General features: G+C 38.4%; 1 protein-coding gene across 1 annotated transcript in view; it reads left to right on the top strand.

Annotated features, from left to right (window-relative positions):
- Nucleotides 1-23,618, top strand: part of LOC102214774 (transmembrane protein 132C) — a 146,577-nt gene that overhangs the window by 28,299 nt on the left and 94,660 nt on the right. The gene's annotated exons all lie outside the window — the stretch shown is intronic.

Raw genomic sequence — 23,618 nt, 5'->3', positions numbered from 1 at the left:
CCAATTCAAACAGAAATTGTTTGAAATGCACACAGTTGAAAAGAAGGGTTTCATTTGAATTTTATAAAAAGAACAAATGATATATAAAACCCTTTGAGAACACTAAACATCCAACCCTTCGATAATATACAACATTTACAATTTATCCATGTTTGAAATTGTGCTTAAGCTTATAAAACTTTTCTTAAGAAGTTCTTGGTCGTTGTCACACTGTAAAAAGCATCAGACAGGGTAGAACTAGTCTTGCAAAATAAAAAAATATTATTGTTTCTAAAACAGTGTACTGTCTGAGTAGTTATATTACGCAGATAAATGTGCGCTCTTGTTCATGAAACCATATTCTACAGGGAGAAAAGGTGAAGTGTAATTATCATATTTCCTTTGGCCAGAAACTATGGTCTGGAAAAGCTCTTTTCCCCATAAAGATGACGACCTGCGCTTTACGCTTGATGACAACTTTTGAGACCTCAGTACATATCAGTAAAAAAATGTAAAAAGTTAAACATAAATAAGTAAATGAAATTAATAACTTTTTTATGTAACACTTTTTGAAACAGAGTTACAAAGCACTTCACAGTTTGAATAAAAGCTACATATTGAAGATAGTGTACGCCAGGGCTTGGCAACCCTGGTCACGCATGCCATGATTAACTGATGGCACGACCATAGCTGGACTGGCCATCGATGGTGATTTTTCTTTTTTATGGGCCGATGATTTTTATTTTTTTTTTGTAAAGGCATAAACAATGAAAGGTGGTGGATTGGCCAGATGTGTAAATTTAAGTCAGTTGTTTGGTGGTGGCTATGGCGAAGCTTCCACAGAGGCCAGCAGGTGGATGAGAGAAAGGGGAGGCAGGAGGAGGAGACGGCCGCCGGACCGAGTGTCAGGTGAACTGAACTTCAGGTAAGAAGATATGGCCTGCCGTCTATCTGGCTCAGGTATAAACCAAGTTCAGGTGTAGTGTATTTTCGTTGTGCTGACTTTTTACAGTCAATTAGAATAACTCGTACTGCGTACTAGCTAGCATGAGAGAGTTTCTATATTATTCTGCACCTTTACGCTGCACAGCTGCCTCTTCTTCTCTCCTTCTCTCTCCTCCCTTTCCTGTTGCTACTTCATCAATCAATCAAGCAATCAATCAATCAATCACGTGCAGGTTGTCCTGCAGTAAAATAGGACCCCCCCCCGACCTTACACACACAACACAGACATCACATGGGGATACAGGTCGGAGATCGGTAGCGTTACAGAAAAAAAACACTGAAATATACACTACAATGGGAAAGTACAAGAGATAAAAAAGAGACCTCTACTCATGCTGGGCTCCTGGGAGGACAGCATGAGAACGGGAAACAGAAAAACTCCTCTGCACAAGAAAGCACATAAATGTCCACAGCACAACATTATGGAACACGTGACAAGCCACAGGGTCGGGTGGGGGGTGAGGAGTAATCCGAAGCAAACACAGCAGCCATCCTGCCCAGCGCTACCATTCCAGCGCGGGCTCAGACCCGCCGTGTTCCCAGGAGGGAACAAGCATCGAAGGCGTTTGGAAAGGGAGGGGGGATGAGTGTGTGCATATCAGTGTATATGTATGTGTGTGCGTGTCCAGAGTTCAGCTGAGACAGTGTCCTTCGCCCTGCTAGGCTAAGTAAACAGTCTTCCAGCCAACCCAGGTGGCCTTGCATGGAATGGGAAGGAACAGACTAAACACAGTCGTTATCAGGGTGCTTTTGTTCGGCTCCAGCCTTGCGACCGCAGCTGGTGCCGAAAGGGTATCCGCATGAAGTGATGGTGCTTTTTACTTTAGTGCGAACAGCTCATATGATCATGAAACTGATCAATGATCAGCTGATCGGCTTTTCTCTCTTGTTTGTTTATCACCCACTTTGCGCCAGAAAGAGGAAACCGGCGGACGTCGCGGTAAACAACAGCAGCACGTTTAAGCTTGATCAGCTGTTGTTAGAATTTATTTATTATTAATTTCTAGTATCAGTTGATGTTTGCGGGAACCACAGCTGTAAAAGCTGCGTGATACCGGTTTGGTTATCTGGTGAGAGGGAAACATGAAGATGAAACCAGGAGATGTCCTGATGTTACTGAATCATCAGAGCTGAAAAGGTGATGGACAAACAGGTTTACCTTTTAGGTGACATGAATGAGTTGAAGGGAATAACACCAGGATCCTTTTCTAAGTAGCTGACAGCTGGTAACTGTGCAGGGCGGGTCTAGCAAAGTTTTGCCAGGGGTCAGGTGGGGCATTAACAGGGAAAGGGGGGCACTAAGAAATATTTTTCTTTCTTATTCTCATTTAAAATGTCTAGCTTTAATTAAATAATTATCTGAATCTCACAACCAAAGTTTTCATCTGATGTAAAATGTATAGAGATCATACATATATCAACAGGACTGTACATCACTGTCACAACAGCGTTCGTTTTCATTCAAAGGCTTTATGGCTTTTCCTATAATACCTGGGCGACCAGTCTCTAGTCAAAATGCCCGGGCCGATTTTTTTTGTCCCAGTCCAGCCCTGGGCACTACACGCAGTGAATTAATCTGAGAAGGTGCATTAAAAAATAAATGGCCGTGCCAGCGGTGAACATTGCAAATTAGCTCACATAGACACATTAGTTGTGCCACTTCGTAATGATGGTATCTTAGCTGACAACTCCAACTACCAGATTCAACTTGTAGTTGGCTAAAAATCACTTAGCCTCATGAGAGCGACATTGCTAGCTGGCACCTTTTTCAAGCGATGTTGAAATTCCCACATTCCAACATGATTCAGGAGCTGTCCGCTCAGCGCAGCATCAGCACCACGTAAATACACGGATACATCCGTAGACTTGAGACAGAAGTCACAATGTGTTTTCAGGACTTTCAGGTGTATGGACCAATGTATGGACCAATGTTTTCTTTTCTGATCAAACCAGAAAGGCTTAATGAGCAGCTGGATTTGTCTTGTATTAACTGGCTGAACTCAGAGGACATCGAAATGCAGCTGACCGAACTGAAAAGCTCGACTCTGTAGGGGTCAAAGTTTGCAGAACTATGAATGCAGCTGGTATCCATAGCTGTGCGTGTTCATGGAGTTTGCATTTTCACCTGCTGGACATCACTACCTGACAAGTTTAACTGTCTTCAGAACATTGCAGAGGCCTTATTGACAATATTTGGCTCTACATATCTGTGTGAGCAGATTTTCTCCCACATGAATAGTGTCCTCAGGTAGCCGTCTGAATGCTGGACACTTAGAGACCTGTGTCTCTGAGTGGGAGACCAGACATCACATTAACATGTGTATCCCTGTATCAACAAACATGCCATATTGGCCCAGTTTATTTTTCTTATCATTGTTGTGAGGAGACCATAAATAGCATTTGCATTTTCTGTTGTGGAGTTCTTGTTATGGATAAAAAGTGTTTATTTTTTGTTGTTTCAAAATAGCTGATAACTATTCGCTGATAGTTGCCAACATCTGCGAACAAATATAATTCTATAAAGTTGTTCTATATAGTGTGTAACTGTTGATATAGAGCGTTATTAAATTTATTGCTAATGCAATCATATGGCACACTGACTTCTGAGGAAATTTTAGATGGCACTCATCATCAGAAAGGTTGCCGACCCCTCGTGTATGTGTTCAAATATACTGACACAAAATCAACCATATGGTCAGTTATTCATTCCAACGCATACAAATAGTGACAAACTATGACTGAAAATAAAGGGGAAAAGATTAAGGGAAAACTAACCTGTAAAAATGAGTTTTTATCAGAACAAATATCAGAGTCAGCTGACCTGATTGACTAAGGAAAGCTGTTCCACAGTGTAGGCGCAACAACCTCAAAAGCGATCCCCTCTGGTTTTAAAATCAGAGCGAGGGACAGTTAGGGGACCCTGGTTAGAGGATCAGAGATGCCGGGTGCTATGATAAAGTCTCAGAAGCACTGCTATATAAGCAGGGCCCTGTCTATATAGAGCTGTATGTGTTAGTAACAGAATTTCAAAGTGGATTTGTAGTTTCACTGGGAGCCAGTGAAGGGATGCAAGAACAGGTGTAATATTTGACCGCTGGCTAGTTTTTGTCAGCAGTCTTGCTGCTGCATTCTGCACTAATTGGAAACTGGCTATGGAGGACTGACTGATGCACGTGCTGGGAATTACAATAATCGAGGTGGGAGAAAATTAAAGTGTGAACTAAAAATACCAGATGATTGAATGACAGCAAAGGTTTGATATTTGCAATATTTCTTAGGTGACGGAAACAAGATTGGATGAGCTTTGAGATGTGAGTTTCAAGGTTGTGGGGGCTGATATACTGACTGACCCCCTTAGAAAAACTGTCTGGAATCTCAGTTTTACCAGAATTGAGATGAAGGAAGGCAAATGCCTACTTCAAGTAGGCTTTCAAAGGGTAAATATATTGCACTGCTTCAATGCAAATGCTAATTTCACTTTAAACAACTACTGACTCCACAACAACTTGAAATCTTTAAAAAGCACATTTATGTTAAAGTTTTCTGTGTGTGTGGGGGGGAGGGGGGGGGTAAATCTTATTTTGATCATGTAAACAATATACAGGAGATTATGTAGCAAAGAAAATGCTTTACAAAATAAAAGAAAATACATTTCACCTGTTCTGATTTATTTACATGTCTAAAAGGAGTGGGAAGAAGTGCACACTTATTTAATGCCACTCCTTTGCCATTATCAGTTAACATGGTCTTTCCTCCCCACTGCTGTCAGAGTCTACAACAAAGACTTTTGCAGCTGATCAAACACACACAAACCCGCACATGAGCAATAAGACTAAGTGCAATACTCTTTTCTGATAAAAGTTGTATTTTTACTCAGTTGAATATAGCATTTGTATTCTATTTTATCCTATTTTATATTTTATTCTATTTTATTCTACTGTTTATAGTATTTTATTTGATTCTATTCTGTACAGTTGTGTACAGCATATTATTCTTATTGTATTCTAATTTTTGCTGTATAACTTTGCACTGTCCACTTTCTGCTGTGACAAAACAAATTTCCCACATGTGGGACTAATAAAGATTATCTTATCTTAACATTTATTTAGCTTCCTTACTGATATAATCTGCAGTAATAACAATGAACATATTTCTAATATAATATATATACCACATAAAATATTAATTATTATCATATCAATATGTTTTTGTAACTCCATAACTTTGCCTCCTCACAACAAAGCCATTACCTCTAGTTTTGAAAAGTTAACTGTACAATCCAAATAAGCACCAAATAACAACTTTCTAAACAGAGACATTCACTGATATTCATCATTTTCCATTTCTTTCTATCTCATGAAGATCGTATCTTTATGACTCTTTTTGAATTGCTTTATGTTTGGACATTGCTCTGCACTCAAACTGTTCCACAGTTTCACTCCACGCACAGAAACACAAAAGCCTTTCCTGGCAGTACGCACATTCACAGTTTCGAAGTGACAAAAAACCCTTAAATTATAACTTCTTTCTCTCAAAAAAAGCATGCTTTGAATATCACCTGGATTAATATTCTTTTTTTGTTCTGAACAGATTTTGTGCTTGATTTATTTTATTGATGCTCCTGAAAACTGAAAGAGCAAAGCATTTTACACTTACCTTCCAGCGAACGAGACACTGTTTTCTTCTGAGTGAACAGAACTCCGGAAAAACGATATAATTTTTTACAAAAACTGTGATGGATGTGTTTTATACAATCAGCTTGTTTGTCTTGTGTGCCTACAAACTTAAATTGAAGGATATTAGATTTCCCACAGCGCTTACGTCTCATATAGGAGTTTGTTTGCAGTGAAGTGGATAACACCTTAATTACACATTTGTGCTACTTATGAAGACTGTTTCATGTGTTCGCACTCAAAATTATCATGATTTAAAAAAATAAATGAATAAATCTGAGTTGAATCTGCACAGTGGCAGCAAAAATGTACTTGATTCATTGAGCTTTGTCTCATACAAATGACTTTTCAAAGAGACTGTAATTGCTGCATGTTGCGTGATGCAAATTAAGGTGTAAGGAATATGCATTTCCATCAAGCTACTTTTATTCGAGATCTAAATCATGGCAGATGAAATGGTTAGTGGCCTCAAAGTGGAGCTGTGACAGAGAGCCTTGGCAATTTGTCAACCCTGGGTGAGCAGGAAATCTGCCAAAAAGCCTCATTGCTTTTTCTCTCACTCCAGTGATGATGAACTCCCATGAAGTATTAGCGCTCACAGTGTGTGTTTATCACATTTGTCAGCATGTGTGTAAATGGGAACTTTAAAGGCGGTATTTTTTCCTTTAGTGCCTCTTTTGCACCAGTGTTGCACCCCAACCGTTCAGAAGTTCATCTTTTTTATGTTTTTCCATAGGGATAGCAAAGACTTAAAATTCAGCCAAAATACCTAATTAGCAACCAAAAGATTAAGCCTCAAAGTGTTTAAAAAAATCACAGGTTACTTTAGAGTACTTGACTACCAGCATGTCAAGCTGAACATCCATATGCTGATGATTAATCTCGCATTTGCTTTGTTGTGCATTGCTTTTATCTTACAGGACAAAACCTGTGGTGCTATTCAGTGTGGTGTTCTCCCAGCTGCTGGATTTTCTGATAATACAAAACTTTCTTTAAATACCCTTTAAGGATTTGAAATGCCCATGGTGAAGGTGTGAATTCAAGTTCGGCATCACCAGCGGGTTGCTGGAGTTTGTGTTGATCCTTATTTTAAATTGCTATGTTGAACAAAGCGGTTTTTCTTCCCTCTCGCTCGAAGCAATGTTTGCCTATGCAGGCCGTGGGTGTTTATGAGAAGCGTACTTTACAAGTAGCTTTGGTGTGTTTCCCCCAGCCACTGATACATCATTAACTATTTATAGGGTTATTCCTTTCCTCTCCGCATTATCGCTTTCTCTCCTTTTTAACCCCTCCTCCTTTTCCTCCACCAGTTAACTTTTGACAAAAGAGTTGTGGGACTCTCCCAAGATAGCATTTACTCCTAAATGTGCTGCTGTCAGCTGGAATCAGTGTTTATATGCCTCCACACCAGTGACAGCTATGACAGGAGGCATTCTGTTTTCATGCTGTCCATCCCATTGTTGTGAAGGTGATTTTTGAAGGGTTTTTTTTTTTTCAAATTTGTTCCCAGCAAAGTCACAGTGACTTCAATTCCCCTCAAAAATGTATATTTTCTTTTTAATTGAGAGCACTGTAAACAATCAGCAGGCTTATATTTGATAAACAGGGGTTACTATTCTATCTTTTGGTTCATGAAGGTCTTCACAATTGTCAGTAGGGTTGTCAAAAATGTAATAGTTGCTAATCAGCATCGAAATTGCTATTTGATTAGGTGCTCTACTGTAGACAGGCAGGCAACAAGCCCCTCCCCTCACTAGCAGCTAAACACATGAACAGTAGTTGACAATCACAATGCTGAACACCACTTAATAAGGAATTTAAGTGGTAAAGGGATCTTTAGGGGGGCTAAAGATCCCTTTTTAACAACAATAAAATATTAAACAGTTATGAATGTTAATCTGGCCAGAGCACATCTGATAGCCACATTATCACTAAGGTAGTGGCTATGGTTAATAACAGGATGATGCTAATGTTGGAGCTAGGCAGCAAAGTTATCAGTCCTTCCTGTAACTTTGATAGACAGTGTTAATTTGTCATGATAACACAATTATTTGTGTCTAAAAGGTGGTGTGTTTCTCCTAAAGCCTCAAATGAAGCTGAGAAAAGTATACAAAGAATCAACTGATTTCCAGTGTTCTCAGCCAATTAGCCTCACGTATGTTATGTGTTCATCCCTGCAGTACCTTTGCATCCCACCAGGGGGCCCTGTCCCAGATATTGGAATTTACTGCTCTAGAGTAAGTGTATGAGTATTGCGACAATTAATCTCCATAAAAGTGTGTAAAGCTTGGCATGTTGCTAATAATCCAGTGTATTCTTACAGACTAGTTTATTTCTCAAATGAAATATTTGTAATATCGAGATCAGTTAGTCTTAAAGAACGCTAATTTTCACTCCTTTAAAACTTGTATTTTGATTTTAATGCTTCACATAAATCATAGATTCACTTTTGGCGTCCTTGAGATAGTTTTTTGCATCTCAGTGTTACAGCTCTTGGAAAAAGTTTTTATCCTCTAAAGTAGCACAGTGATTGTAATTTGATCACATAAATTGATGCCTGTCCTGTTACTTTAGCTCCACAACTAAATTAGCACTCTTACCAAGGGCTATATTATGTGTGCATTTAACTCCCTCTGCTTTATTATATAATTGGCTATGTTTGATCTAATCTGAACTAATCTAATGTAATTATTTTGAATGTAATTATAGGCTTTAATCCAAGCAGCTAAAAAAAGAAAAGAAAACAACACCGGCATGAATTTTCACATCTACACTCCTATTTGCAGACAAATACATGCACACATGTATAGTGACATCCACACACATACATATGTGGACCTTCTCTCTGCCAGCTGTAAAGTCATGATGTGTTTGTCATGCTGAATGTTCCCGGTGGAATCAGTAATTCACTGCTCCCTGCCTCATTAGCCATGAAGAGAGTGGTGTAACAGGTTGGTAAAGGGTTCTCCAGCTACTCCTTATTCAACATGCAAATGAAAACACTATTTCCTCCTGAACAAATTAACAGGCTTTTCAAAAGATAAATTGCCCCAGCTGTATTGTAATTTTGACTAAACAATTCAACATATTTCCACAGATCCCCTCGGGGGCGGTGTTGCTGATGAATGCAAATGAATTTCTAATATCTGAGAGTGTGAAGGTATAAGTACGAGATCCTTCAAGCTGCTGTGCCAGCCAAACAGCCAGCACGAGCAGTTTTGTTTTCTGAAGACTTAGGAGGTGAGAGAGGGCAGGTTCATCGCTGCCCTGTGAATGAAGCAGCTGATTTAGCTAAGGCCAGTTTGTTGTTGCTCAGACGTTACGCAGAAATGATTCAGTGCTGTGTGTAGCTGATTCTGATCTTTAATACAGTTCAGGTTTACAGGTCTTGTGCTTTGGCTGTTTGTTTTTGGCAATTGTTTGCTGAAATATCAGCAGGAGAAAAGGCAGGAATAAAGATGTCCTCCTCAGTGTATTCAGCTTATCTTGACTGCTTTCCACCGTGATTCAGTTCCTGGTAAAGGTCACCCAAGATAGGTATGTCTCTTTTCCATTTTCATTTCTATACTTATCTGTACTCTTTCTTGTATTTTATCTGCTGCTCTGTCTTGGTTTCCCTCTCTTCTTTGTATTGTTTAACCTTTCTCTCCTGATACACGTTCTCCTTTTCTTGCTTTCCCCGAATTTGACATGTTTCTCTTCTTTGAGCTGCTCTGTGCTGAAACACTGTGAGAAAACCCCAGAATTCTGTCTGAGATAGACACGACTTGAAATTTCAGAAATTTGAATAAAAAACTAATTGTATTTAAAGCTGTCTGGTCTTCTTTACCTAGCTCCTTTTTGACATTTAGCCCCGTTGGCCAAAGTTATTTACTTTGACAGCACCTCATCTACTCATTAATAAGTTATACAGCATTAGAAATCCAGCGAGATTCACTATGGAGATCTTACTCTCTATAGGGTGTTGCAAAACAAAGCTATCACCATTATCAAATAGCGATCTATTTAAGTCATTATATTTCTAACATAATGACTTTCTGTCATTGCTCTTTTCTTGAATTTGTCTTCTTTGTTTTTGCCTTCTCCCTTCACCCTTGTTTCTTTTGAAAGGTAGTGTGTTTCCAAGGAATGGATTTCTGTGAAAGCCATACTGATCTGCTGTAACATTCAGCGCGACACATGCTTGAAAATGGCCTCATAACCCTTCTCAGATTGATGAGCAGTAACGACTGTTTCTCTGCAGTCATTGCTGTTGTCTTTCCTCCTTGGAGTTGTATAAAGCTTTGCTGCAGATCAGCAAACTAAAGCTCCTGCCTTCATAACCGTTGCTGATAATGAGTTAATAAAGTGCATTTAAGTAGAAGCGTTTGGCTAATATTTATACTCTACATTTCTGGAGACGTTGTCAAAGCCTGACCAATATATGATTTCTTTTGTGTGTTATTTTAAGACCGATACTAATATTGATATTTGATGATTTAAGAATCTAATATAACAGTCAATATTTTTTCCTTTGCAGACACACAAAACATAAGCAGATTATCTCAACATTTACTATGTGTATTTATTAATTTCCTCATTTTTAATGCTCTACTTGATCTGCCCTCTGACAGGCAAACTATGCAAGGTCAGTGGTCATAAAATAGTTGATGGTTGTTTCTCTTGTCTTTTATTTACTTTGATTTCAATTTAACAGCTGCTATAAATGCAGATGCCAGCAAATAAATAACATTGGCAAATAATAATGGCCTGATGATAAACCCATAAGTTGTGCATTAGATAATCTTCATACCTAGGCTTATGTTCTTACTACAGTTATAATTGAATAGTATTTAAAAGTAAAAAAAAAACACATATAAACTAACATTAGGATGGGTCATAAAGTAAACAATAGAAAGATAATATACCTACACTATAGTAAAATTGATATTTTTTATTATACATTTTTAAAATGTCAGCTTCAGATTTTGTGTAAATATTTGATGTTGGTTTAAGATGCACAGTTTTTCATGTCTCTGCAAGGCCTCTATTAGAAAGTACGTCTTAAAAAAAGAGAAGTAAAAGAAAATCAAAACAATAATTGGTAGAGTTTCTCACATTTAACTGTTACTAAAAAAAGGTTTTCCCTAATTGATTCACACTATCCACAAATAAAATATTAAAAATCCCTTGTAGTGAGAGTGGGCGTTAGCTTGTTCACAAAGTTTCAGAATTACTTTTTGGAGTTCAAAAGTGAAATACAGTATCTGAGCACAGAGCGGAGGCGGCTAGTCTATGCATATGATGCATCGGCCTCGTGTGTTAATTTGCACTAATTACTGTAGTATGTGACATCATAATACATAAAATAAACTTCAGCAACTTTCCGTTAAACGCTGGATAAACTTTTGCATAATGGGGGAAAACAGTAGACTTTCAAATACATATGGGAATCCTGACTCAGTCTGCTTTATTAAAGAAAACCTTTAGAACTGAACATTTAGAAGATGCTTAAACATATATGATGTATTGCTATTCACCCAAAAAATAATATAGAGCTGAATATATCTCTGAACAATATTGCCAGCATCTTTCTCCAGCCATGATGCTAGTTTTTTCATCATCAGTCAGCTGAAGCATGGTTGACAGATAACATTTGAATGCTATAGAATTGTTTAGACTGTATTCATTAACAGTGAGTAATGATGTATTAATCCAGAAACAGCTCATGTGATTAAAACCCAAATATTCAGAATTGCCACAAATACACTTTTCTTGATTTAGTTATCATTGTGGCAGCTATGTTCTGTGTGTGCTGTGCAATACAGAACGAGCCTTGGCAACTAAAATCTCAGTCAAATCAAATCTGGATAGCGTCTGGATGAATTTTCTTACACTGTGTTTGATCCAATGGGAACATAGCTCAACACATGTGATCATAAATATGTTGTAACAACAAAATGTCCCTGTAAAGAAGCAGCCGAGGTTGTCATGAAGGATTACTCTTTTCTTTAGTTTCTTTTTTTTATCTACTGCTGCAATTCCTTTACTTATCCTGCAGTTGCTAACATCTTCAGGCAATATTTTTTTGCTACAACTTGTACAACTCCAGTTTTTGCAATCTGAGTTGAAGATGATATATATAGGACTAGAGGGGATGACAAACAGTGTGAGATTAGGTAGTGAGGCAGTACAGGCAGAATAAGCTCTGCCAGCTAACTGTGAGGGGATGTGTCTCTCTTTTTCTGTCTCTCTCAGACAATCATAAGCTTGGCCTTTTAATCACTTGTTTATCCTTGATGTTTTTTGTAGGAATTTACTTTGAAAGTTTGATTCCACAGACTCGACAGCTGTAACACAAACTCAAAATCAGAGAAATTTTAATGTGGACTTGTGGGAAAAGAATAAAGACAGAGATTATGTGTTGGCTGTCATAACTGCAGTCTTTTTATAGAGGCTGATAGCTAACAACTAAAAACATAGAAAGTGCACTTTACTCATCCTAGCTATATGCAAAGTTCCTCATGCATTGTGGGTTGAGAGATGACTCTGAAAGATTGAAATTTTGTCAAAGAATATACTGGGAATGAGAGAAACTAGACAGCAAAGTCATTGGTAAGCAATGGTAAGAGAATTTTTGTCACTAGTAAAAGGGAAAAATGAAAATCAAATAGGTCTGAGTATGACTTATTTGCCATGGCTTTTTGCTTTCTTCACAAAATTTCAAATTCAAATCATTAAGACTCTCCCTCTTCTGTGGAAACCAGAAAGATGAGCTTTCATTTGAACTGCAAGCCTTTGCCAAGGTGACACAACTTAAACTTCAGTCGATGCCTTGCTTTGGCTGCAAAAAGAGGGAATCAAAAAAGCTATGTCCAAATTAGCGAGGATCAGTTTGTGCAGTAAGGACAGAGCTCACCAGGAGCAACTGCAGCAGCTGACATGGTGTTATCTTTGGTAGCCGTCCACATTAGGATTTTTTTCCTGCTGCATGTTCTGTTGCTTTTTTTCTATTTTACAGCATTGCCTTTCACCTGCCTATAACAAAAAAAGCCTCTGTATTCTTCTCTTCTTTAATAAGTCATTAAAAGACACAAGTATTCACATGGAAGAGTGAGTTCTTTTCAAAGAAAGGTTTGTAATAGTTCATTCAGTTGCCCATGAACACAACTTTGCCTCTGTGTTGAGCTTTGGGTCATGCACGTTATGTTGAAAAGTGGACCCAAATAGATCTGAGACTGAAGTAAAATAAAAAGTGAGCTTTTTATATATAATTTATAAAAAGTCCATAAAAGGGAACACAAAAGGTAACACAAGTAAAAAATTGCAGAAAAATAACAAACATGAAAACTAGGAATATATAAAACTCACACAACAGACAGTATGAAACATACAAAGTACAATGTGCAAAACTCTTGAGACACACACATTCCTTTATGTTTTACTTTCAAGGAACCCGACTTTCTTGTAATTTTAAAGTGGTTTAAAGCAACAACTCTTTAACTGTTCAAGTGGTTTTAAGCAATAGTTCTCCAATAGTTTAATAATAATTCACTTGCTATCTGAAGATCTTTTAAAGCTTTTTGCATTTTTTAAAGCCACATAATTCAAGGAATAAATTATTGTTCTGTCTACACTAAACGGACAACTCAGCAAAGAACTGATTGTAAATTGTGTCTTTAGGCTGTTACTGAAAGTCTGTCTCAAAAACACGTAATTTGTCCTTCAGCTGAATCTATGAAAAATCCCAAAGATAACCCAGTTTTACTGGCATAACATAGTATTTTTGCACCAACAAGGTGATTCCCAAAGAGCAATGAGCTGAAAATCAGTCACAACATATCTTATAGATTGATGATCCAAATCTTTGTTTAAAATCAGAGGGATCACAGAAGATGTAAAATAGTGTGTGTCTACAGACCTCTATAAAACACAGTGGAGGAGAATGTCCTTCTTTCATTGAAGAGCGATGAAAAGAAATGATGAGAAAGTCTGCCCAAGAATGTTCAGGCTATACTACACAACACAGGTGCTCATGAAGTACTTACTTTCAAGCTTGTTGTAATTGTGAAAACTCTTTTTTTCACCTTAAATACAAAATTTCCATTTATGTTTGGTGCATTTTCAGTAAGTTGCTAAACATGGTTCCCCTTTTCCCAGCAAAATACAAAAATTAGGAGGAACAAGGCACAGTTGAGCATAATCGAGACGATCAAGGGAGTACAACCCAGATATAAGAGAAAACTAGTTAACAGAAGAAAATGGGAAGCAAACTACTATAACTGAAAAAAACAGACACCCCCCTTAATTGAGGGGGTAATTCAGATGAAAAGACAAACTCCATAGACATTAAAAGATAACAAGAACTCAAATCCAAAAAGATCTAGCGCTCAAGATAACTGGAATGATTGTGAAATTAAAACGATGAATGAAAAACTCTGACTAAACATAATCAAAAGACAAGACATATTAGACAAAGGATGAACTCAAACAGAAAACATTTAATAATAAACAGCACAAGAAGCTGGCTTGGCCCTTTCTGTGTGGATTTTGCACTGTGCTTGTGCTGGTTCTCTCCAGGTGCTCTGGCTTCCTCAATGCTCTATTCATGTCAAAAGACATAGATGGAGCTATGATTAAGTGGTGAGTCTAAATTTACCATAGTTGAGAATGTGTGTGAGAGGGTGTCGATTGCTCTCTATTAGGCCTACAATAGACTGTCAGCCTGTCCAGGTGTACCTTGCCTTTTGTCCCATGACAGCTGGATGAAAAGAATCCAAAAACTCCAAAGCATCTGGTTCATTTCATGTCAAATCATCGTTGGCTTCGTAGTTGACTGTCTCTGACTTCCATAAAAATTTCTGGAAAGTTTGGACAGATGTAATGATTACTGTGAATTTCTAGCTTCATATGTCAAATGCTTGCATTCAATGCAATGATGTTTATTTTTTTTAAACATTCACATTTAAACACATTCACATTGCAAAGGGCAACGAGTGACAATTTCTGAAAGTTATATAGTTATAGAATTTCACAATAACGCACAATAACGTTTGCTGTTCATTTATTTTCATGCTATATTAAGCAAATATTTCACCACAAAAACAAAAAATATCAGTAGGTAATCTAATCAAAATAAAACCCTTAAGTTTTTACATGGTTCATATTTTTCCATTTTTGAGACCTAGTCTACCCAACACTTTAAGATGTAATGCTCTGGAGGAGTCTAGAAGAGTGTGATTCAACCGATTCAAACTGAAAATACTTGCATATTGGTATGGAAAACATAAAGCAACAATGAGTAACGATCATTCAAAAAAAGCATACTGCATATACTGTAACGTTATATGTCCAAATTATCGACAGCAGAAAAAGTCAGGCATCCAAAAACAGATGGGTAAAATGGTCTTTGACATTAAATGTCATTTCTATTTGAATCATGAGTGTGTTATTTTGCTTGTTTGTTTGTTTATATATTATTCACTGCAGAACTAAAATGCTAATGGTTATTCATCAGTTTTGTTTAGCCCCCTGCAATTCAAACACAGATCTGTGCCAAGAGCTGGACTGACTGAAAAGGGGGATACGAGGTGCCAAATTCCATCAATTTCCTGCCTGACAACGGCGCAGACTTGGGCTAGATAGTCTGGTAGGCCTGGAATCACTTTCCCTAATAGATTTAGAGAAAATTACAGTTGTCTCAATGCTGCAAATGAAATCTGAAAGTGTCTGAAAAGTATGTTAATCCCTAAAATACTGCGGTCTCCTGCAGAAACATCCCCACTAGCCAGTATTAAAAGTTAAATCGCTGTGTTTTCATGCATCAGTAGTAACAGAAGCTGCTGATAAACACACAGAAAAAAACACATCTAAAAAATCTAGAAAAAAACTTGATAAACACCTTATTTATTTATTGAATCTGCATTTCTCTGTTATTCAGAACATGTATTTTGACTTGTATCTAATCTGATCACCTCTGTCTTTTCTATATATACTATACTATACTATATTTTGTAGCTAGTTAGATTTAAAACTGTATATGCTGTTTGTTCTTGCTGACCAACAGCACTGCCTTTGGCTGTGAAGGTTTGAGGCATCTTACTGTTTGTAGGGGTGTCAGTTATCATTCCTGCTTTCATACTTTTAAAAGCATTTTCCTGGAGCTGGCTATGATAGTTGCATTACTGAATGGTAAAATTCACCTTCTGCTCCCCCAGAAGTATTGCTCTTTTATGTTTTTTGCTTTTACTCCCAGAACAGGTTGCCTTTCCCTCACAGACACAGGCGAAAAATACAGAGTTTGTGGCAGTGACAACAACAACAGAAACAAACAAAAAAAAGCAGTGACAATGACCTAGAGAAAGAGGGAGAAAAAAAGAACTGACAAGCTGACAGAGTTTGGGCTTCTGGGGTGAATCATTAGGCTGATATAACATTCAGCATGCAGCTTGGAGCAGTGCCTTTGGCTGGGCTTTGAGCTACGTAGTGTTGGTCAGTCTGGCTGTAGCTGGTTGGGAGGTCAGCCATTGATCTGAAGATATAAGCTGGTACTTTGGATCCAAGCCTTCATGATCCTGCAGAGCTACCACTGTGTGTGGATAAGCCTTGATCTGCTCAGGGGTTTCAATCTGTGTGTGTGCCAGTGTGGCTGCGCTCTGTTTGTGTGCGTATACTGATGCATGTGATCTGTACGATTCTTGTTTTGTCAATCGCAGTCCTGCAGGAGAGAGTGAATAATAACAGTGAATATAGAGATAAATGATAGGTAAGATAGAAATAAGGTGGGCAGCACCCATGAATACAGTTATGGTAAAAATTAATTATTATCTTACAAAGCATTACATTAAATAACTTCTAGGTGAGCGGTGGCAGCATGAATCGCTATAGATAGAATTAAAAGAACCTCATGAGTGGTCACACTCATTGGCACGCTGCACTTTAATTTTACCCCAGGTGACAGCTTCTGTATCTGACAGCCACAAATCTGAAATCTGGAATATTTTAACATGAATTTCTGTGCAGCGATTTGAACAACTTGAGTATTGTTCACGTCTATTGTTTCTGAAAAGTGACATCAAGTTTTTCTGATGCCTGACCATTCGGCTCAATGACTCAGCTGTGTGGCTGCCTTTTAAAATGTTAGTTAGTGACGTTAAAAATGAGCGGCCTTGTCATCACTTTGCTAATTCCACCTTATACTTAAAAACCTGCCACATAAAATAGTCTCTTTCCATTATTGTTGCAGTGTAGATTTTCAAGTACTTGTTGAAATAGAAAGTGAGGCAGGTTTTATCCTATAAGGAACAAAAAAAAAAAGGAACCTGGGTAAGATGAGGGCACATTGTGGAGTAAACAAAGAAATACAGATAGTTTTTCACCCGCAGTTTTATCATTGGAACATAACCAAATGCATCTTCTTCACTTAAAAAAGGCAGATTCTTGTTTCACTGTATTCATTGTTTACTTCTACATTTTCTGGCTCCGTCTGTCTGGTTTTTTACCTTGTTTTGCTGGCACATTGCCACAAAGAGCAAAGTTTATTGGCGCATTATAGACACCCACTGACAATCAGTTAACGCCACACTGAAAAGGAACGTGTATCTCACTGCATGCTGTTGCATGTGTATCCTTCCTGTACAAGTGTGTATGCAGACTCATAAAAGCATTGCTCTATAGCACTGCTACTTGTTACAAACACCACAGGGCTGTCAGCACTGCCATAACAATTGACTAATCTGACAGATTTGTGGTCTGTGAGGAAAATGACTGGGTAATGGCATATGTGGAACATAAAAGAAATGCAATGTTAATATTAAAACTTTAAAAGATTTCATTTTTTCAGAAAAGCTAAAGCACTGACTTTTGTCTATTTACCACAAAAGGATAAATCAGTTGTCATTATATTAGTCGGACTCGGAAACACCAGGATTTTTTCTTTTTTTACACCCCCCCTTAATCTCCACCCTGGTTTAGTTGCAGAGTAAAATTTAAAGTGGATTCTCATTAACAATGCATGGAATATGATGCAACAATCCCTTGTGCTAAAAGATTAAAGATCTCGAGTATTTCAAAGTTGGGAACTAATTTAAAAACTTTAAGATTTCTTAGAATCACTCTGGTAAGGCAGCCTTGTTTGCTCAAGATAAACTAATGTCAGTACGTCATTCTGCTAAATTTCTCATTATTGAATCACAAACTTCCCTTTCAGGAGTTGGATCAAACTAATTTTGTTCATGAAATGCCATGGGGCTGATAGTATAATTAATCTTTATAAAAACAAATAAGCCTGCAAACAAATTGAATTATTAATGCTTATTTTTTTATTTACTTAAACTCTTAATATATTAGAGATTGAATGCTAAACTGTCACAGTTTCTGTGCTGGTTGATTAAGGTAAAGCTGTAGAAGAATGCAAGGAATGATTCATCTGCTACAGCTATAAATAACTAAGTCTGGGGTAATAGTCTAAATCATTTTTAAAAAGGGTTTTGTTTTGATTCCTGGTGTTACAAACTGTTACTCTCTATGTGCGTACAGGCTGCACAAGACAGCACCTCCTCAATTTTCAGTATAATCTAAGAGAAAAGGGTGCCTTCACTCTAGGGTGAAACGCCCTTTGTGTTTTGCAAAGCAGCCTTCACTGTCATCTGCGCCTGGCGCTTGTGATTCAAATGCTGCTGCAGAAACCCTGCAGCGAGAATTTACAATGCCGATGTATGTTTGCTTTCTGCTCTCCTGTCGTTTCTGCCAATTATGTAAAGGCCTGTAAAGTCCTGGATGATCATTTCACTTGGTTCACTCACTAGTCGGCTGTATTCGAGCCCATAGTAATGGTGACTGGAGGAGATCTGGCAGCGTCATTCCACTTCTCTCAGCACAGATGAGCTGTGTTATGGCCCAGAGGACTCACTCTGATTCTCTTTGTTTCATTTTTGTGACACGCAAGCCGACACAAACACACCAAGCAGTACACTGACACAAATGTCAAATATCTTTCTCTGCTATTCCTATTCCTTTAGTAGCTGCTAAGTATATTTGTGAGCATCATGAAATGTGCTCCAGTCCATTTACAAACCCTCTTCCATACAAGGTCACTTTTTCATGTCCATACTGGCATGAGGATTCATGTTGCACATCCTAGCTCTGTGAGAAAACCACTCGGTGGAACAGTTGTTGTAATTTTATTCATGTATCAACTACAATAGTTTTGTACATTTGGGGGTCACAACTGTGCAGGTTGGGCTCAGTTTGCTCCAGTCTGAGTTAGTTTGTCCTGACATGTGATAAAAGCGTATTGCTTGTCATCTTTCTGATCTAGCTGTTGCCTATTGTTGTGATAAGGACATTTTTTCTGACTAAGGACAGATTTGTTCACGGCCAATATATTAATATTGGCCGTGAACAAATCTGTGTAGTGATACTGCCAGTTGCAGCAAACACTTAGATGATGGTTTGTGCCATGAGCATTACATTGTTATTAGGCCTGAAAGAGGTGTTAAGTGATGAGCAGCAGGAAGCAAAATGAATTAAATGCAGTCTGCTCAGCTGAGGCTTCAGTGTGTTGTTTGAATTGCTTTGATGTGATTGATTTGCTCAGTGAAAGATTTTTCCAAGTATGGCCAAGAAAAAAAGAAAAAAGAATAGTTAAAATTTTTGGCTGCAGTCTATTGACTGCTTTCTCACTGCTTAGCCAAATGCTACTGTGTGCTACTTAACAGACTGAAGAGCATGTGTCAGTTTTTATAACTGAAACCATCTCCCTCAAAATATGATTATAAAGGTGAGTGTAGCTGTGGTACAAGATTAATTAGGATTAATTTTCACTTTTGTGGAAAGTTGGCCAAGGTAAAGAAAAAAAGCAAAATAAAAGAAGACAGCGCTGCCTTTTACTCCTGTTTCCTTAACTGCCATTGAGTATCATTAGCAGTGCTTAGACCAACATAGTATAATCAACAGAAGCATTTACACCTTATATATTTATATATAGTCATATTTATCTCCTTTGATATTTTTTTTATTTAAATATGAAAACATATTAATATTCTAAATCTGAGAAGAAATATTTGCACTGCAGTGTTAAAAGCGTGCAGCTGCTATATTTTGTTTTTCGCTTTATATGTCAAGGTAGTTTAATCGAATGACCTGTTGTCCTTGTTCGTTCTTTCATCACTTGTCCTTTGGCACGCAGGGCTTGACTGTGGTCCGGAGGAACAGACCCAGCATTGTCACTCCACAAAGCTGAATGCAGACACACTGTGTTGTGGCCCAAGGGAGTCATGCAGATACACACAAACACACAAACAGAGAGAGCAGCCCAAGGGAGTCCTCTATGAAGGGATCAGTGTAAACATCCAGTGGCAGTTGAGGTGTTGGTGGCCCTGTGAAGTAGAAGCAGTGCTCAGGGCATGGTGCTTGGTGATAAGCTCCACTAACATGCAGTAAAGAAGTGAGTTGGTCATACCTGTTAAAACACCGCCAGCCAGCCATTCCCCTGCCACCATATTACTGCTGATAAACACTAAGAGAATGCTCAAACTCCTGCAGGGGAAGTAAAGTGGGGCGGAAGGGCATGACGTGTTCTGCACCTTAGGTACAAGACTGTGTGTTTTCAGGTGTGTACATATAGGGCCAATCAAATCAATTATACAGTATCATAAGCTGAATGGTATACTAAAGGTGGGCAGGTCAGTTATAAGAAGATGAAGCACAAGAGCAGCAGAATTATTACGTAACAAAAATACTGGAGAGATGTTAGGGAGAGATCCTATTTAATACCAACAGCCACATAAGTGTTACTTATATATACTGTTAATATTCCATGCCTTCACAGTATGGGATTGATTAGTTTTAACTTGAACTGCAGATATATTTAGAAAGTATAAATAGCCTATCTAACATTAATAAATGGATAATCCATCCTTAATTCATGTTTCAGATAGCAGGCAGAGTTTATTTTTTAAGGTTTTTCAACACTCATTTTTGGAGAAAATCCTGTACTGTCAACTTAATGCCTTGTTTTACCTAAGACATGAAGAGATGAAGGCATGATAATTAAAATATATCTTATTGAAATCAAAAACAGATGGAATAATCTGGAACTAGTGGGATTTAATATATAACCATGCACCAAACCAGGGCTCTTTCATTTATTAGTTAAGTACGTATGTAAAACCACTGCACTGTGGAGCCACTGCTTACATATTATAACATTAACTAACATTTAGAACACACAACATTCAAAAAAAATGACTCATTGCAAACTTAGCTATGCCTTCAAAGCAGTGCTAGGAAGCTTTGTTTCTATGCACATGTGTTTCCTGCACTCACCAAAATGATGATTTTATCCTATGCTGTTTTACTATTTCACTATTTCAAAGGCCAGTAAGTTCCTGTTTCTGTGAGAACCTGGGCAAATGTAAAACTAGAAAATACACACAAATGTGGCATGGAGGCTCAGAGTTTCAAGATTTCCTAAAAGCACCACTTACCTTGATTTGATCTATACTCGCAGATCTGAAATCCTTCTGAATAAATACAGGATGAAGTTGACCCCAAACATCCTCAGTGTGCAAAATTTTGTAGCGTGTCTAAAACTGTGTAAAATTTTTTAAGTAGATTATTTTTTATATATTTTGTGCCATTTTAGGAAAGTGATCAAATTTCAGGCACAATAATTGACAATTAGTTTATTTTTTTCATCTCTCAAGTGTCAACTTCACATCATATTTGAAGCAGATAGTATGTAAGGGTTAATTATTTTTAATAAAATATTATATCCAGTCCATAATCATAAAGGACGAAGTTTGAAAAACACTATTTAACATTTTTAATAGTACTGATAAACAATGTTTAGGACAGACAGATTGGATCAGAAAACAGTCATATGTGTAACTTTCAATGGATATGAGAAAAGGATTTTTTCCTTGTCACAAAACAGTACGATTTGTGACATCAAAATTGTGTCCCCGTGGCTGGTAGGGGCTCAGCGTGTAAACCCATTTTTCATAAGTGTCCTTGAGCAATATAAAGTGGAAGTAGCTGTCTTTTCAAGGCATTATGGCAGCCTAGGCCTAACCTATGTCCAAAGAAAACAGAAGGATTTGAAAGTGGAAATACTGAATTTTGCACAAAAGGGGGCATACTTGGCATTAAAAATTTTGTGCTTGAAGCCTGGAAATGTACAAACCAGCTATGAAAAGATCATCATCTGTGAGATCATGTTGTATGACTCTCATCTTTCTCTTTTCTACATGCTCCTTGGCACAAAGCTTAATTCCATAATCCATGAACACAGTCACATTATCAGCACATACTGTGAGATACTGGGATGGAAATTAAAGCTTGGGTCCTCTGCCAGAAGCCTGGGAGCTTGAGGATCCTGTGCAGTATCTTTGTTGTTCCTTGGACTGCATGGATATTGTTCCTGGGATCTGCTGGAGCCACTCACCCAGCTTTGGGGTCACTGCACTGAGTGCTCCGATAACCACTGGGATCCCTGTTTCCTTCACCCTCCACATCTTCTGAAGCACTTCTCTCAGCCCTCTGTCACTACGTCTGTCTTCCACTGCTTGTCCACCGCTACTATGACCGGTTGGTTGCCATCACCAGTTTGTCTGTCTATTTGACCTCGGGACTTCCAGGCTATATTTGACACAGATGTTTCCATATACTATGCCGGCCACTTGGTTATGGTGTTCCATGTATGCTCTGAGTGCTATCAGCTTGGACCCTGCCGTTATGTGCCGGATTGTCTCAGGGGAATCTTTGCACAGACTAGGCCTCGGGTCTTGCCTGGTGCGATAGACCCCAGGCTCTATGCATCTTGTGCTCAGGGCTTGTTCCTGTACTGTCATGATTAGTGCCTCTGTGCTGTTTATCAGTCCAGCTTTGTCCAGTCACTGGTGTGATTTCTGGATGTCAGGCACTTCTACTATCTGCTGGTGTCTGCTGGTGGTGCAGGGCCCATTAGCCTTCTATGATTGTGTTTCTCCTTGCTCCTCTTCTTGCTCAGGTTTGTACTGCTTAAGGTATTGACTAAGCACACAGTCAATTGTTGCCATCTACCTGATGGATGGATGTTTCTTGTCTCATCCTGGATGGTGGTTCTGACACTCACTAGGCCTCTTTCCGCTTAGGATACAGTCTCAGGATGCTGGATTTGGGGTGAAATCCTCCATGCATGGTAAGGAGTTTCCTTGTCTTGATGTCAGTGGCTTCTATCTATCAGCATTTTGCTGACTCGTCAGGACTTTCCTTACTCTGCAGGTATTTGGCGGTTGTGGCTTTCCTAGCGGGCTCTTCATGGTTCCCACATGCCGGCGGATTCCCAGGTTCTTGTAGCTGTCCTCCATGTCTGCAATGTTACCTTCTGGATTTGCTATCCCCTCAGTTCTGACTACTTTCCCTCTTTTCATTACCATGCGACTACACTTCTCCAGTCCTAATGACATTCCGATTTCGTTGCAGTATATCCTAGTGGTATGGATCAGTGAATTGATGTCTCATTCACTCCTGGCATAAAGCTTGAAGTTATCCTACTTTATGTGTCCTGATAATCTTGTATAGTTCTAGACCTTCCAGGATTCATGTGTGGGGCATTGAATCATAGGCTTTCGTCAATTCAGGTGGTGCACAGGTTGGTGAGCCTGGTCTTGCAGTGTAAAGCGACTGCTCTGTTTACCAGTAGCTGATATTTTGCCACTCTGTTGTTCCTGCCAATGCTTTTCTGTGCCCTGCTTATGTATTGAGCCATGTGCCTGTTCATCTTAGCTGCTATGATGCCTGACAGGAGCTGCCATGCAGTACTGAGGCTGGTTATTGACTGGTAGTTAGATGGGACCGGTCTCTTTTGGGGATCCTTGGGGATCCGAACTATCCGGCCTTCAGTTAGCCATTACAAGTGTGTCTCACTAACAGCAGCTTCATTTGTGCTGCCAGATGCCAGTAGGTGTGAATCTTGTCAGGTCCTAATGCTATCTAACT

This window comes from Pundamilia nyererei, unplaced genomic scaffold (genome assembly GCF_000239375.1).
Source record: "Pundamilia nyererei isolate P.nyererei 1_Seehausen unplaced genomic scaffold, PunNye1.0 scaffold00032, whole genome shotgun sequence".
Lineage (NCBI taxonomy): Eukaryota > Metazoa > Chordata > Actinopteri > Cichliformes > Cichlidae > Pundamilia > Pundamilia nyererei.
The sequence above is the reverse complement of the archived record's forward strand: the minus strand, read 5'-3'. Positions and strand labels throughout refer to the sequence as shown.